Below are 17,773 nucleotides of genomic sequence, written 5' to 3'. Positions count from 1 at the left end.
GTTGGACTTTTATTTTTAATAATGTAATTTTTAGAATAATGCAATGTCCAATTCAGTCTCCTCCATGAAAATAACCTCACTGTAACTGAAAAAGTGCACCATATTGAGGTAAAGACATACAATAACAAATAGAATTATAATTCTGCCATGACGCAAGGATACGGCCAGCCTACAATGTACCGAGCAGACAAACAAAGTCACACTTGGGCAGCGGCACGTTCTGGTTTCTGAGTTTCAGTTCTGAGTCTTAGGCTGGCATAGTGCTAAAACTCTCACTCCTCCATGTTCCTTCTCCAGGGCCGGGATTTCTGCTCCCTCTGCTGCCCCAGGTGGTTCAGGCAAAATGTGATGGGAGGACATTGACAACTAGCATTGGGGAGCCAGATGAGGAGGGCAGCAGCTCTTCCTGGAAGAGTGAAGAGTTTACTCTTCAAGTCAGCAAAGTTAAATTTTCTTGTGCTCCTCATTAACATGGTGACTTGGGGAAATCCTTTGGTCTCTCGAGATCTCAGTTCTCTCGTTTATAAAATGAAGAATTGGCACAATGGCCCCTCTAACTTTGTAATTTGGAGACCCCAGGTTCTGTAATTCAAGGCAGAACTCTTCCCATCCCTCTCTTCTCCTCCCCTACCCTGCCCTTCCCCCTTGCTCTTTCCTCTCCTTGCCCTCCCTCCCTCCCTTCCTCTTTCTTTCTTTCTTTCTTTCTTTCTTTCTTTCTTTCTTTCTTTCTTTCTTTCTTTCTTTCTTTCTTTCTTTCTTCTTTCTTCTTTCTTTCTTTCTTTCTTTCTTTCTTTCTTTCTTTCTTTCTTTCTTTCTTTCTTTCGTGTGTACTTATTACTGAATTTACAATCTATTTGTTTTGACCTTTGAATATAAGGCAATTCCTTGAGGTAAAAGAAAGTTTTCTAAGATTTTTCAGGTAGAACCTTAGCATTTGACACAGGGCTTCTGAAAGACAATTACAGGAAACTGTGATGCAGAACCCCAAGTGGGATGTCAAATCCAAGGATTAGACTCAAATCCCCTGAGCATCCCATCTCCTATCTTTAGTGATCCAGTCAAGACATAGAGCGTTTCCTCTGTTTCGTAGTTGGAGTTAAATTCTGCTGGAGACTAGACTGTATGTTTTTATTTATTTTTTAAATCCAGAATGCTCTTTGTCATTTGACAGTGCAACATACTAAACTATTTAAAATACTTTGTGAGTGAAATCACAAGTCTGAGATGTGGTGTGTGTTGCTAGAGCACGTGAAGGGCAGGACTTGGGCTGGGCAGTCTCCTTCATCTTACCTCCTTTCTTAATCCGAGGCATGCTTTTCTTCTCTCTCTCTCAAACCCTAGTAATTATCGTAGACATAAAGCAGATTTCAATGCATAGACAGTTCATTCAGATTGGTGGGTTGGATTATGTCAAAAAATTATTTGGGCAATTTTTATCTGGTTTAAGTGGGTTAAAAGAATGATGGCACCCAGAGCTGCGCGGCTGCCCTCTCCTCTGATTTTGTATTCTGCCACATCTCTGTGATCTGTCCAATTCTCCGTGATCCAAAGAAGCATTGCATTGAATTTCCATCAATTCATACTTCTTTTCCTTCTTCAAAACTTCACATTGTTTTGAGGTGAACCCAGAGATACATATTGATGATCCCAGTGTTAGAGACCAAGTACTGTAACGACCACATTTAAGCTCACGTACACAGAACAGTGAGCTCACAAGGGCAGGGATTTCTCTTTGTTTACTGTTACATTCCTTTCACCTTCAACAGTGCATGGTGCAAAAGGGTGAGGGTGACCCCTGCTCACTTGCGGATGAGAATCTTGCCTGTTTTGTACCGCTCTGCACTGCAGCCCCTGGAACAATGTCTGCCTCTCATTTGTTGAGCGAGTGAATGAACTTAAGAATTTGATCCTTTCTGTTACAGAGTTTACAGTCTGGTTGGGAAGGCAGATTGGCAAAATTGTACAGAGCAGTAATTATCTGGGTTCACAAAGGAAAATTATCTCAGGACAGTTGTATTTTAATTGTCCAATTAATGACATAAGTAGTTGTCCTCAATATTCGAAGTAGGAAAGTAATATAAACAAGAATCGGCCCCCAGCAGACTTTGGCATCCTTGGATTTTTATTTGTTTGTTTGGTTGTTTAAATAAATCTTTGAGTGTCTCTATGTTCCAGGCAGACTATCAGGTGCTGGAAAGTCAAAAGTGAATAAGATAGATGCAGGTCTTGCCCAAATTAAACTCATAACTGAATGGGGAAAACAGTCAAAAAACAATAATTAAAAATGTTATTTTCTGCGGGCACCCGGGTGGCTCTGTCGGTTAAGTATCCGACTGTTGATTTTGGCTCAGGTTGTGATCTCAAGGTTATGGGATCGAGCCCCACATCAGGCACTGTGTTCAGCACAGAGTCTGCCTGAGATTCTCCCTCCCTCTCTCTCTGCCCCTTCCCTCTCTCTCATGTGCTCTCCAAATAAATAAATAAATAAATCTTTAAAAAATGTTATTTTCTGAAAAAAAGACATATTGAGTTACAGAATAACAGAGAAGGCTACTCTAAAGGGGATGAACTACAAAAATGGAACATTTAAGCTGAACTTGGAGGATGAGAAGGAACCAGCTCTGTGAAGAGCATTCCAGGCAGAGGAAAGTGTATGTACAAAGGCCCTGGGGCCCAAAAGCAGTATGGAACTCAGTCGCCAAGAGAACTGTTCCAGACAGTGGTGAACAAAGAGTCAGGTACTGAAAGGTTTAGCTCAAGGGGACATGGTACACCAGTGTACCATGAGGCACAACACTCATTCTTGCTCAGATGTGGAGAATGGATTGTGGTGCCCAAGAATGGAAGGAGGGATTTGCTTTAATAGTTCACCCAAAAAATGATGGCCAACTTGCTCCTGAAGTAGCAGCAGTGAAGAACACAAGGTATGGCAGGATGTGAGGTAGAATGAAAGAATTTGCTGTTGGAAAAAAATGGGGGAGTGTTAAGGGGAAAGCAGGAAAGATGCAGTACTCCTAGGTTTCTGATTTAAACAGTGGGTAGACAGGGGTTCTCTTGACTGAGGGGGTAATACCAGTGCAAATCTGGGGTGAGAAGAAAGCATGGATTTAGTGGTGGACAGGTTAAGTGTGAGATGTCTGCTGGACAAACTCAGAGTTGTCAGATAGCAGGAGGGAACCAGGTGTGTGTGTATGGATCTCAGAAAAAAAGTCTGAGCTCATGACATAAATGTGAGAACCCTCAACATGTTGAGGGCACAGTGATGGCAAACTAGCTGGACATATTAAAATTCACGCCTTCAGTTTACATAACATGTATCCGGAGCAGTGAACTACTGCAAATGCTTTTTCACCCCCCATTATTTTACCCACCCTGACTTTCTCAGCCTGGTCCTGTACTTTTTGTACTTGCCACAGGACCCTTGTCCACACATTTGCCCTCCTTGATCATGACTCCATTTTTTATTCTCTTTTACACCTGCTCTACGTTACCCTGTCATCTCTCACTTCTCCACTGCAGCCCATAGGCCTTCCAACCTCCTAAGCTGGTGCCTCCACCAGCTGCTTCTCAACCTTTGGACCCTCCCGGTGTGCTGTATACAGCGATCCACAAATTGTAGTGCCCTGGTGGTATTTGTTAAATAATGACAATATTCTTAAGTTCTGTGAGTCTTTTAATGTGAGGCTCTTTTTCCAATATCATGAGATGTCCTACCTACTTCACTAAAAATGAGGCTCAAGTCCTACAAAGGAAGAAGAATAAAGGGGGAGAATTTTTGGTTATAGGGCATTTGTAGATCAGGTTGAATTGGTATGTGAATCAGGCATGAAATTTGTTTTCTTGAGTCATCTTACCAAATTTTTCAAATAATGCTATGAATTAGAAACATTTTATCCACCATGAAGACAAGATACTAGATGATAAAGCTTCTCTATAGCATTTGAACTCCCTCTCAGCACCATGAATACCCATGGAAGTACATTATTTGATACATTATAAAGTCTTCATCTGTAGTTACTGATTAATGAAATTTGTTCTATAAATATATCCAAAGGTTTTGAGAAGCATCATTGCACGATACTGCATGTGACTACTCAATTTTAACTGGTCATACCCTCATTCTTACATGTCTGTTGTTTGCTTATCCACATCCTTGCTTCCTTCTTGGGTTGGACGCAGAGGTTCTGAGGTCTCATTTTTCTCCCAAATTACCATCCTAATCTGATGAGTGTCTAAAAAAAAAAAAAAAGTCAATTTACAATAATAGTTCTGTATCAACTGTAGGCATGTTCAGTTATAGATGACAGATACTCAAGTGTTGATTCCTGAAAGTAAAATCTGCTAATAATCCAGTTCAAATATTTTGCCTATTCACAGATCTGGAAAAGAACAGTGTATGCAAATTATGCAAATATTTTTAATATTCTTTACTACCTGCATAAAATGAGAATGAATTCCTCCTTGAGATATACATTTAGTATTTGAACAGGGATTTCATCTGTTAGTTGATATTTTGCTAAATTTACAAAAGCAAATATCATGATAGTTTTTTCTAGACTACCTGGATCACTCTATGCACATATATCATTATAGGTATCTCTCATTTTTAATAAAGAAATTTTATAGTGTGTTTGAAAAGTCTAAAGGATAAAGATCTAATTTTTTTTAAACTAAACATATTTAGAATAAACACATTATATGCTTGTTGGTGACAGCTACTCTGTGCAGGGAGATTGTTGGTGGCTCCATAGCTGTACAAAGACATCCAAGATAAAAGAAAGATGACAAGGTCTTTGCATTTGTCAGGTTGAAGCCAGGAGCTTCACGAGGAATATGAAGACTCTTTGGAATTCCTCAAATTCTTTGGAGTCAGAAGAGACATAGAGTCCCAGAAGGCTGCATGCAATGTGACAGTGGAGTCCCACAGAATGTTGTCACAAAGAACTAAGCAATCATGAGAAGAAGGTCTGACCCATGGCTTTCTAGAGTCTTCCACATGAAAAGCTGCTGATTGGATCTGTTAGAAATGATTGCCTCCTCAAAACCCCCTTTCCCAGGACAATAATGTAGTGTGAGTCAAAAGGTAAACACAATCCAATTTACAGAAATAAGTTTTATTGCTCATTTGCTAGATCCACACCATGAACTATGGAAAGTGCGTGTGTAACAGGTAGAATGGGTTCATCTGTCCACCATGAAGTGCTGTGGGCATCCAACCTTCTTTAGAGCAAATTTTTTTTTTTTTTTTTGGCCACATGCCTACCTTTGGATATTGATTTCTTCTCATACTATTTTTACCGCATGTCTTCCCCTTCTCAAAGGACTATCCTACACTTTTCCTGCCAATACAGAATTTCCAGGGGAGAAATAAGGGTCTGCCTTGCTCTTTAAGTGCTGTATTAAAATATTCACCTTTCAACTACGTTCAACAAATATGTATTGAGCCCCTACTTTGAAATTTCTGCACAGGACAAGAGTCTAAAGTACAGATTAGTGGGATGTTTTCTGTCTGAGTTGGACCGAGTCCGGTCAATTAGTATGCCAGAAGCCACTTCAAGTTTTCTCGAAGCACCTCTGTGCATGCCACTCTTCCTGGGAGATCCTGCTCTGCCCACTGTGGGAATGTACAGGTACCCAGGAGTGGTGCCGGGGATTTCTTCCATATGTGTCTCCAGCCTTCCCCCATCCACCCTGTGTCCTTCCTCTTCTTCCAGCTCCTCTTGCCTTCCCCTTTATTTTCTGTCTCACCTCTATAACAGCATCTGTCTTCTTGCTTTGTACTACTTCATCTTGCTCTCTTCCTAAATGGGCCCACAACCATTTTTATTTGTATTTTTAAGCCAAGCTTTGAGTGTGCATTTCCTGCAAGACCTGAAATGCTTTTCTGCTTCCAGTTTCTCTCTCCATTTTAGATCTCTTTGTGCCCAGGGGTTGGGCTAGTGTCTGATCGGGGATGGTACGTGGCTACCCTGGTCTCTGTTGAAAAGAATAGAGATCTGACATCTGAAGACCAGTCACAGCCACCTTGCCCGATATTGCCCACTTGCTGTGGTGGTCTTACAAGCAGCCCCATCCCTGGAGATGAAGAAAGTCAGGCCTGTCGCCTGGTTCCCATCTCAGCTAGTGGAACAGAGGTACAAACCTGCAAAATAAGAAGTTTGTTTCCAAATGAAAACCAGATGTGCCGAATCCCAGTGTAGTGCTCGGTCCACTCTCAGCCCTGTGTCTTAGCAGATACGGAGGGGTACCCTTCCCTCATGTGCCCTGCTCATCAACTCCAGCATTCCATTACCTAAAAAACCAGTACTCCAAATAAACTTTCAGTTACTGGAGCTAGAAATTGCAATCGCTGGCATTCAGGGAGCCGAACTGACAGTTGCTGGTGCCCAAATACCATGTTGCCTGACATCTCAATGCTGAGGAATTCTCTTTGCCAGTTAATTTTTGCTTCAGGGAATGAACAATTGCTTATCAGATTCCCTGACCATTTGTATAAATCTCTGAGACATTATTCTCAGAAGAGTCCATTTTCTTCCTCTTTCACATAAAGCAACCCGAGCCAGTAATCTGATATGCTTTTGTTTTCAGTTCTATTCTCATGAATTCTCCAAGTTACGTCTTTTTCTTTGGGGTTTAATTTGTTGTCCAACCAGAAGGGCACTTTAAGTAAAATCTATGGAATTTTAAAATGTCCAGGGCTTGTGACTGGAATATTTGAATATAGTTAAACTTACAGCAATAAACTTATGTGTTATAGGGCATGGGGCAAGGGATCAAGGTTGTGGGTTGTCCCAGGAAACGTTTGTCACATAGTTGGTCATCGACTCAAATGACAGGTGTTCTGGAACCATACTTGTATGGCATCGGTGGGTCTCTGGACATGGTTAGTTCCTTGTTAGTGAATGAATCTGATCAAGAATGTGTTCGAAATGCAGTCCCCATTCTTGCTTTCTGTAAGATGAAGTCTCTGGGGACACCTAAGACTTAGGCCTGCCCACAAGGAGCTTACAGTCCATTTGGGAAGTTAAGACATGATGTTGTGATCCGAAAGCCATCATTAACATTTCAGACTCTGTCAGCTCTACCTTCAGAACATTATCTGGTCATTGCCACCTGCTCTAAGCCCCCTCCCCTTATTTCCCATCCCAGTTGTTGTCTTATCTCCCATATGGCATCCCTGCACTTCCACTGCTGCCCTCTTCAGCCTGTTCTCAATATTATAATCAGGGTGATCTGGTCATGTCAGTCCTCTTTTGAGTACCCCTTGGGCCCCCCCCCCCAGTCTGCTCAGCATAGAGCTAGTATCCTTGCAACACAGACTATACCCTACACACAGTCCAGCCACATGCACTCTCAGTGACTCTCTGCTCCCAGCGTTCTTGCACACCATGCTCCATCTGTGCTCACCTCCTTGCTTCTCCTGGAGAACACGAGGAATTGCTACCACAGGGCCTTTGCACTTACTGGTCTCTCTGCTTGGAAACCTTTTTCCCTCAGATGGTTCACTTTCTTCCATATTCAGGTTTTCACTCAGAGTGAGGTCTTCTTAGGCCACATTCTGTTAAATTGGACTCACACACGCATATGCACACACACACAAACACACTTTCTGGCTTTCCTCTTTTCTTTCCATATAGATATCGTGTGAAATTCTAATATTTTGTGTATTGTCTATCTTTTCCCCAGTAGGAAGTAAGTTCCATGAAGGCAGGGTTTTTTTTTTTTTTTCCAGTTTTCCATCTTAGTATGTGGAACGATACCTGACACACAGTAGATAACCAATAAAAACTTACTGAATGATTATGTTATTGCTCCAAACATGAAGTGGCATGTTAGTTTCCTAGGGCTGCTGTAACACAAATTTCAGGTGTCTGCAGAACCATGCTCTTCTGAAATTCTAGAAGGGAATCCTGGCTTGCCTCTTTCAGCGTCTGGTTCTGGCTTGTAGTATTCAGTCTCTGCCCACATCATCACATGGCAAGCTCTCCGCATGTGTCGGTGACCTCACATGGTACTCTCCTTTCTGTGGGGGTCTGTGGCCTCATAGGTGGACACAAGTCACCTTGGAGTAAGGGTCCACCTTACCCTGGTGTGACCCCATCTTAATTTAATGAATTACATCTGCAACAATTTTCAAATAAAGTCACACTCTGAGATACCGGAAATCAAGACTTAAGTATATCTTTCTGGGGGACAGCTAAATCCATAAGAGCCAGTAAAGGGCTGAATTAATTAGAGATGAAGGAAATGGGGACATGGAAAACAAATGGCTGGCATGAGATTTGAAGGAAGAGCACACAGGGATCCCCATAATATGTGCCTCTGGAGTGTGAGGAGATAGAAGCTGGGGATGGAAAAGCATCTCAATCCCAGCATGGGTAGATGGGAAGGTTGGAAGCCAAGTCCATGTCCCCTAGTAGTGCTAGCATCCTAGGTCCAGTCTTCTCCTCCGTAAGCTGCCCCACATCCCAGAGGCAGCCAATGCCTAGGGCAGGTTATGTGTCTCCTGGAACTCTTACCAAGACACAAGTGAATCAAAGACTGTCTTTCTGCTTTCAAGAAACAGATTGTTGAAGAGCTAGTGGAAAGTGGGGGAGGAGGTGAGTGCTAATTTTCATCATGTCAAATAACAAATTGGTTGCACATTTTAAATTCTCCCACTTTCTTCACATCACCAAGAATTCCTATTGAAACTTTCATTTATGATTCATGTTCCTATGAGAAATACTATGTATATCATCACATAACCTGTGACCCATCTAATTTGTAAGATTTGCTCCTACCTATACCCCTTGCTGCATCCCGGCACATGTTTCTTTTTATGCTTTTCTTTTAACCCTTATCAAGTACAGCCATTACTTACAGCCTTTTCTGCCATCCTCTTTCCTAGGTCCAGCTTGTCCATCTTCAAATGCAAGTTAACCCCTAACCTTTTGGTGGCATTCATTATTTCCTACCCTGCCTTTTAGGTGTACGTGAATGAAGTTTTTGTCTCTTCTAAATTAGGATGCTAAACATGCCAAGAGTATGATTCTTTTGTTAACACTTTTCAGGAAACTGTAGATATAAATTCTGATTTAATTTTTGTTGTTCTGAACAAAAAAAAATGTGAAGTTTCAAATGTAAGAATATGATATCCCTCAGTTGTTTTCTGAGACAGCAATACACGACAATGAAAAGGGGTTAAGATTCAGAGAAGGGTTTGAGAAAGAAGAATTAAGAAATGTGGAGAAAGTTTGGTGGACATTTAAAAGTCTATATTATAGTATACTTGGCCATCTTTGGTTTTGTTTTTCAAGCATCTATGCTCTTTTTTTGGAAAATAAATTATTTTACGTATGTGGTAGACCAAATAATGTCCCTCCAAAGATAGCCCCATCCTAATTCCTGGAACCTATGAATATAGTAGATTACATGGGAAAAGGGACTTTGCAGGGATGATTAAGCTAAGGATTTTGAGATAGGGAGATTATTCTGAATTATCTGGCTTTGTCCAATGTAGTAACAAGGGCTCTTACTAAGAGAGAGGAAAGAAGGTTTTGTAATGACAAAAAACAGAGAGCAAAACAAAGACATCATGACAACAGAGCATTGAGAGATTCAATTGCTGGCATTGACTATGGAGGATAGGGCCACAAGCCAAAGGATGCAGGTAGCTTCTGGAAGCTAGAAAAAAGCAAGGAAATGAAATCTTCCCTGGAGCCTGTAGACGGAATGCAGACCTACTGACACCTTGATTTTAGAACTTATGACCTTCAAAACTGTAAGATAATAAATTTCTGTTGTTTTAAGTCAACTAATTTGTGGTAATTTATTACAATGGCAAAAGGAAACTAACACACATATTTTAAGGGAGAGAAATTAAGACCCTGACAATTAAAAGCAGAGACTAGGGCTTGGCAATCTTTTCTGTAAAGGACCAGATAGTAAATATTTTAGGCTGTGTGGGCCATATGGTCTCTGTCATGACTACTCAACTCTGTCATGTAGCATGAAAATAGCCAGAGGCAATATGTAAATAAATGGATATGGCTGTGTTCCAATAAAACTTTATTTACAAAAATAAGCAATAGCCTGGATTTGGCCCATGGGCTGCAGCTTGCAGATACATGGTATAAACCTATGTCTCATCATTATTTATTCTTTTAATTTATATTTTGTCATATTCTGGAATCTATTCCTATTTAAGTGTGCCACATGACCCACTGAACTAACTATAGAACAGTCATCGATGGTCTGTAGTTTGTTCTCCCACCAGTAACATTAAGATGTTTAATCTGTAAAAATCAAGTTCATTAAGACTCTATAGTTATCTTTATTTTTTTTAAAAAGATTTTATTTATTTGACAGAGAGAGACACAGCGAGAGAGAGAACACAAGCAGAGGGAGTGGGAGAGGGAGAAGCAGGCTTCCCGCCAATCAGGGAGCCCAATGCGGGGCTCCATCCCAGGACCCTGGGATCATGACCTGAGCCGAAGGCAGACGCTTAAGGACTGAGCCACCCAGGTGCCCCTCTATAGTTATCTTTAATTCCTCAGTATTTGCCCACTGGAAAAGTTGTGTTTTGGCAGTGTAAATAGTAGTGCTAAATTACTCTGGCTTGATTTGCGCAAGTGAGAAGATCATACTGTATTTTCACGAAGCAGCCAGCATTTCTAATGCTGAGAATATGCACATCTCATAAAAATGTATTTCATCAAGCACTGTCTACAGAGGATTAAACTAAACTGTAAAACCATGTTTTTGTGTACAGCTTTCAAGATTGCTAATGCTCTTTTGTTTATCATTTCTCCATGGGACATCTCTCTTGAGGCAAATGTTCTCTCAGCAGAGAACTGTACAGACGGTGTGATTTTTAGCCAAAGAAATTGCTGCATACAAGGATTCTTATTAGGCTCATGTCATACATGAGTACTTTGTGCTTGTGTGAACCTGACCCCAAACATCTGTATATATGTGGCAAGTTAAAACAGCCTGCTAATACCTGGCTTGCCAGATACGGTTTTGTCCGCATCATGTTTATATTAGGATTATGTGACATTGACCCCCTTCCTGTGTCTATTGGCTTCTTTCTCCCTTCCTCCTTGCCTGTCATGCTGACTCCAGCCTGACCAGCTTAGATCCAATCCTGCCCACTCCCAGGTCAGTCCTGAATCACGATTACTTCCTCTACAACTTCTCTTAATATCCTTCTGGTCTGTATGTTGGTTAGTTCATTAATGTCACATGAAGTTTTACTGTTTACATGATTTTTGCATTCATCCTGTGAAATTATAGATGCTCATATTCAGAAACTAGCTTATAATTTGTTTACAGTTCATAATGCATAAGTATATTTAATAAATATTTTCTGGCTTATTTAATTGCTAGATTCTATTACTTAATTTGAGCCTTCTTTGGATTTTTATTTAAAAACTTTATTTTTTTAAGAATATTTTTAGGTTTACCACATTGAGGCAGGTGTAGAGATTTCTCATATCCCTCCCCCCCCCACACACATTTATAGCCCTCCCCCCCGCCCATTATCAACATCATTCACCAGAATGGTACATTTTTTACCTGGGATGAACCTACATTGAACCCAAAGCTCATAGTTTACTTTAGGGTTCCCTTTGGGTATTGTATATTTTATGGGTTTGGACAAATTCCATCATTATAATATCATACAGAGTATTTTTATTGCCCTAAACATTCTTTGTGCTCTGCCTATTCATCTCTTCCCCTCCAAACACTTCTAGCAACCACTTGTCTTTTTATCATCTCCGTAGTTTTGCCTTTTCCTAAATGTCATATAGTTGGGATCATACAGCATGTAACCTTTCCAGATTGGCTTTTTTCACCTAGTAATATACACTAAAGGTTCCTCCATGTCTTGTCATGACTTGATAGCTCATTTCTCAAAGCACTGAATAATTATTCCATTGTCTGATGTACCACAGTTTGTCCATTCACTTACTGAAGGACATCTTGGTTGCTTCAGAGTTTGGGCAATTATGGATAAAGCTGGTATAAATACCTATATGCAGATTTTTGTGTAGGCATAAGCTTTCTATTCCCTTGGGGAAGTACCAACGAGCACTGGATCATATGGTAAAATTATGTTTAGTTTTTTAAGAAACTACCAAAATAACTATACCATTTTGCATTACTACTACCAGTATATGAGAGTTCCTATTGCTCCACAATCCTTGTCAGCTTTTGGTGTTGTCAGTTTATTGGATTTTGACCATTATAATAGGTGTGTAGTACAATCTCAGTGTTGTTTTAATTTGCATTTCCCTGACAACAAAAGCTTTCATGAGTGTTTTTACCATCTATATATCTTCCTCAGTGACGTGTCTGTTAAGGTCTTTGGTCTATTTTTTAAATAGGCTCTTTTCTTATTACTGAGTTTTAAAAATTCTTTGTATATTTTGGTAACAGTCCTTTGTCAGATGCACCTATTGCAAATATTTTCTCTGAGTCTGTATCTTGTTTTGTCATTCTCTTGATATTGTCTTTCACAGAGGAGAAATTTTTAATCTAAACAAAGTTCAAGTTATTATTTCTTTCATGGGTTAGGACTTTGGTGTTGTATCTAAAAAGGCTCTGCTATGCCCAAGGTCAAGCAGACTCCCCACTGAGCACGGAGCCAGACTAGGGGCTTGATCCCATGACCCTGAGATCATGACCTGAGCTGAAAGCAAGAGGCAGATGCTCAACTGACTGAGCCACCCAGGTTCCCCTGTGTTTTACATTTAGATTCATGATCCACGTTGAGTTAATTTTTGTGAAAGATGTTAAGTTCTGTGTCTAGATTCTTTTTTTTTTTTTAAATGTGGATATCAGTTGTTCCAGCACTGTCTGTTGAAGAGACTATCTTTATTCATTGTATTATTGCCTTTATTCCTTTGGCAAAGATCAGTTGACTGTATTTATGGGGATCTATTTCTAGGCTCTGTATTCTGTTCCATTGATCTATTTGTCTATCCTTTCACCCATACCACCCTGTATTGATTACTATAGCTTTATATTAAGTCTTGAAGTCAGTAAGTGTCATTGTTCTAACTTTGTTGTTCTACTTTATTATTGTATTGGCTATTCTGGATCTTTTGCCTCTTTGTATAAACTTTAGAGTGAGTTTGTTGATATCTTAAAATAACTTCCCGTGTTTTGATTGTGATTGCATTGAGTCTATAGATCAAGTAGAGAAGAACTGACATCTTGGCAGTATTGAGTCTTTTCCATCTGTGAACACAGAATATCTCTCCATTTATTTATTTCTTCTTTGGTTTCATTCATCAGAGTTCTGTAGTTTTCCTTACACGGATCTTGTACATATTTAGTTAGACTTATTAAGTATTTCATTTTTGGGGGGTGCTAATGTAAATGGCATTATATTTTTTAAATTTGTTTTATTTTTATTTTTTTATTATGCTATGTTAGTCACCATACAGTACATCATTAGTTTTTGATGTAGTGATCCACGATTCTTTGTTTTCATATAACACCCAGTGCTCCATGCAGTACATGCCCTCCTTAATACCCATCACCGGGCTAACCAATCCCCCCTCCCCCCTCCCCTCTAAAACCTTCTGAGAAACAAACTGAGGGCATTGCATCTTTTATTTCAAATTCCATTTCTTCATTGTTGGTATATAGGAAAGCAGTTGACTTTTATATAATAATCTTGTATCTTGCAACCTTACTGTAATAACTTATTTATTATAGGAGATATCTGTTGATATTTTTGGATTTTCTTTCTTCCCCCCAAGTTTTTACTTAAATTCCAGCTAGTTAACGTAGAGTGCAATACTAGTTTCAGGTGTAGAATTTAGTGATTCATCACTTACATAAAACACCCATGCTCATCACAACAAGCTGTCCTTAATACCCATTACCTATTTAACCCATCCCCCTGCCCACCTTCCCTCCGGTAACCATCAATTTGTTGTCTATAGGTAAGAGTCTGGTTCTTTCTTTCCCCTATGTTCATTTGTTTTGTTTCTTAACTTACACATATGAGTGAAATCATATGGTGTTTGTCTTTCTTTGATTGACTTATTTTGCTTAGCATTATGCTCTCTAGCTCCATCCACATCATTGCATGGCAAGATTTCATTCTTTTTTATGGCTGAGTAATATTCCATTATATATATTATATATGTGTGCATGTGTGTGTGTGTATATGTATATACATATACACACACACATCACATCTTCTTTATCCATTCATCAGTCAATGGATATATGGGCTGTTTCCATAATTTGGCTATAGTTGATAATGCTGCTATAAACTTTGGGGCACATATGTCTCTTTGGATCAGTACTTTTTATCCTTTGGGTAAATACCTAGTAGTGCAGTTGCTGGATTGTAGGGTAGTTATGTTTTTAAATTTTTGAGGAACCTCCATACTCTTTTCCAGAGTGGCTGCCCCAGTTTGCATTCTCACTAACAGTGTAAGAGGATTTCCCTTTCTCCACATCCTTGCCAACACCTTTTGTTTCCTGTGCTGTTAATTATTGCAATTCTGACTGGTGTGAGGTGATATCTCATTGTAATTTTGATTTGTATTTCCCTGATGATGAGTGATATTGGGCATCTTTTCATGTGTCTGTTGGCCATCTGGATGTCTTCTTTGGAAAAAGGTCTATTCATGTCTTCTGTCCATTTTTTATTCTTTTTATTTTATTGATTTATTTGACAGAGAGAGACACAGCAAGAGAGGGACCACAAGCAGAGGGAGTGGGAGAGGAAGAAGCAGGCCTCTCACTGAGTAGGGAGCCCGATGTGGGGCTTGATCCCAGGACACTGGGATCATGACCTGAGCCATAGGCAGATGCTTAATGACTGAGCCACCCAGGCGCCCCTTCTGTCCATTTTTTACCTGGATTATTTGTTTTTTGGGTGCTCAGTTTTATAAATTCTTTTTGTTTAAGCTAAATGCCCAGTGTGGAGCCCAACGTGGGGCTTGAACTCACAACCCTGAGATCAAGACCTGAGCTGAGATCAGGAGTTAGACACTTAATCAATTGAGCCACCCAGGCATCTCATAAATTCTTTATATATTTTGGATACTAACCCTTTATCAGATATGTCATTTGCAAATATTTTCCCCCTCCCCAAATAGGTTGCCTTTTAGTTTTGTGCTTGTTTTCTTTGTTGTGCAGAAGTTTTTTATTTTGATGAAGTCCCAATAGTTTATTTTTGCTTTTGTTCCCCAAAAACTTTGGATTCTCTGTGTAAACAATCATGTTATCTGTGAACAAAGACACTTTTAAGTCTTCTGTCCCTATATATGACTTTTATTTCCTTTTCTTGACTTATTGCATTAGCAACATCCAGTGTGATGTTGGAAAGGAATGGTGAGAGGGACATTCTTGCTTTGTATTTGATCTTAATGGGAAAGCTTTGAGTTTCATACTATTAAGTATGATGTTAGTTATAGGGTTTTTTTGTGGCTAGTCCTTATCAAGTTGAGAAAGTTTCCCTCTATTCCTAATTTACTGAGCATTTTTATCATGAATAGGTGTTAGATTTTGTCAAATCCTTTTTCTGTATCTACTGATATGATCGTATGTTTTATTTTGTTGTTTTTTTTTTTTTTTGTCTGTTGATGTGATGGATTACATTAATTGAATTTTGAATGTTGAGCCAGTCATGCATACCTGGGGTAAATCCCACTTGGTTATGGTGTGTACTTCTTTTTATACTCTTTTCAGTTCAGTTTGCTAATATTCTGTTGAGGATTTTTGCATTTGTGTTCATGAGATGTATTAGTCTGTAGTTTCTTTTTCTTCTTATATCTTTGTCTAGTTTTGATATTAGGGTAATAAAATGAGTTAGGAAATATTCCCTCTGCTTCTATCCTCTGAAAAAGATTGTAGAATTGGTATAATTTCTTCCTTAAATGTTTGGTAGAAGTCACTACTGAGTTCATCTGGGCTTGGCACTTTTGGTTTTAGAAGATAATTAATAATTAATTCAATTTATTTAATAAATACAGGCCTATTCAGATCATCTGTTTCTTCTTGTGAGAGTTTTGGTAGATTGTGTCTTTCAAGGAAAGGGTCCATTTCGCCTAGGTTATCAAATTTGTGGGCATAGTTGTTCATAATATTCTCATTATGCTTGTAATTTCCATAAAAATCTGTACTGATGTCCCCCTTTTCCTTTCTAATATTAGTAATTTGTGTCCCCTCTCTTTTTTTTTTAGTTACCTTGGCTAGAGGCTTATCAATTCTATTGATCTTTTGGAAGAACCAGTTTTTGGTTTTGTTGATTTTCTGTGTTGATTTTCTGTTTTCAATTTCATTTTCAATTTCTGCTCTAATGCTTATTATTTCTTTTTTTTTTCTGTTTACTTTGGATTTATTTTATTTTATTTTTCTCCTTACTCTGAATTTAATTTGTTCTTCTTTTTATAGTTTTCTTAAGGTAGAAATTTAAATTATTGATTTTTGTTCTTCTTTTCTGATCTATGCATTCAGTACTATAAGTTTCCCTCTAAGCATTGCCACAGATTTTGATAAGTTGTTTTTATTTTCATTTAGTTAAGAGTATTTTTTAGTTTATCTTGAGAATTCTTCTTTCATCCACGTATTATGTAGAAATATGCTGCTTAATCTCCACATACTTTGGGATTTTCCAGTTATTTTTTCTTTTATTGATTTCCAGTTTAAATCTCTTATGGTCTGAGAGCAGACATTTTATATTTCTACTCTTTTACAGTTGTCAGGGTGTGTTTTATGGCCCAGAATGTGATCTACCTTGGTGAATGTTCCATCTGTGCTTGAGAAAAATAGATACTCTGTTGCTGTTGGATGAAGTAGCCTATAGATATCAGTTATATCTGGTTGATTGTGGGTGTTCAACTATGTCCTTACTGACTTCCTGCCTGCTGGATTTGCCCACTTCTGAGAAAAGACTCTTTGGATTTTAGTGTAGGTGTATGACAATATATTGAGAAATACTAGTGGTTTACAACAGGATCCTTACTTTCATTTTACCATTTAAGTTGCAGCAAGTGTTCACCCCCTCCCTTAATATTTTCTCTTTTTTTAATTTTAAAAAATTTTCCCTCCCTTAATGTTTTTAGAGAAAGCAATCTACTCTCATTTCTAGATTTTTGCTTAGTGGGTATCATTTATGTTTAAAAATCATATTTGATAATAATATTTAATTAATGTCTTGGAAGCAAAGTATAATTAGGCTGTATGCCTGAACCTTTTTGGTTTTGGCTTGACTTCACCTAAGCTATTCCAGATGATTAAGCATTTTTATTATCTTCAAACACTTACATAGAAGGCAAGGCTTGAGTCTCCTGACATGGATTGATTCTAGTTTAAATAAATCTGCCATTCTACACATTGGCCAGGCCTCCATGAATATACCACTTGGTATGGAGAGCTGTGTTTGGTAGTGCATTTCTGACTTCTTTCCAGTTCTCAGGAATACCTCCTCCTTGTATTCCAATGTCTCATAGGTGTGATGACTATGTGGTTGGCCTGGTTTGCAGTGTATACTTCCATCCACTCAGCAGATGTAAAAAGTAGAATTCCCCTGAGACTCCACCATAAAGTATTCTAAGGACATTTAGAATAAGTGCTGAGCATCTAAACCATTCCTCTTTTTAATTGTCTCTGCACCCGCTCCACTGAAAAATTATGATTTAGTGGATCTTCTGATGTCTAAAGGTATTGCAAGCTAGTGGTCAGGACATTAGAATAATAAGAGATAGCTAAAAGTGCTTGCTTGCCCCCTTGTAGTCATACTGTTTGGATGAGTGCGAAA

General features: G+C 38.9%; 1 protein-coding gene and 1 long non-coding RNA gene across 3 annotated transcripts in view; both read left to right on the top strand.

The window, feature by feature from the left end:
- Window positions 1–17,773, top strand: part of FBXL7 (F-box and leucine rich repeat protein 7) — a 371,784-nt gene that overhangs the window by 170,117 nt on the left and 183,894 nt on the right. The window lies entirely within an intron of this gene.
- Window positions 1–17,773, top strand: part of LOC135365455 (uncharacterized) — a 100,853-nt gene that overhangs the window by 62,723 nt on the left and 20,357 nt on the right. Inside the window, exon 2 of the long non-coding RNA XR_010413352.1 lies at window positions 1–17,773. This exon is cut by the window's left edge and continues 60,283 nt beyond it; it is cut by the window's right edge and continues 20,357 nt beyond it. This is a non-coding gene — a long non-coding RNA (uncharacterized LOC135365455).

The sequence above is a fragment of the Mirounga angustirostris genome, unplaced genomic scaffold, assembly GCF_029215605.1.
Source record: "Mirounga angustirostris isolate CCGP_5_RB_7025 unplaced genomic scaffold, mMirAng1.0.hap1 SCAF_7, whole genome shotgun sequence".
NCBI lineage: Eukaryota > Metazoa > Chordata > Mammalia > Carnivora > Phocidae > Mirounga > Mirounga angustirostris.
The sequence above is the reverse complement of the archived record's forward strand: the minus strand, read 5'-3'. Positions and strand labels throughout refer to the sequence as shown.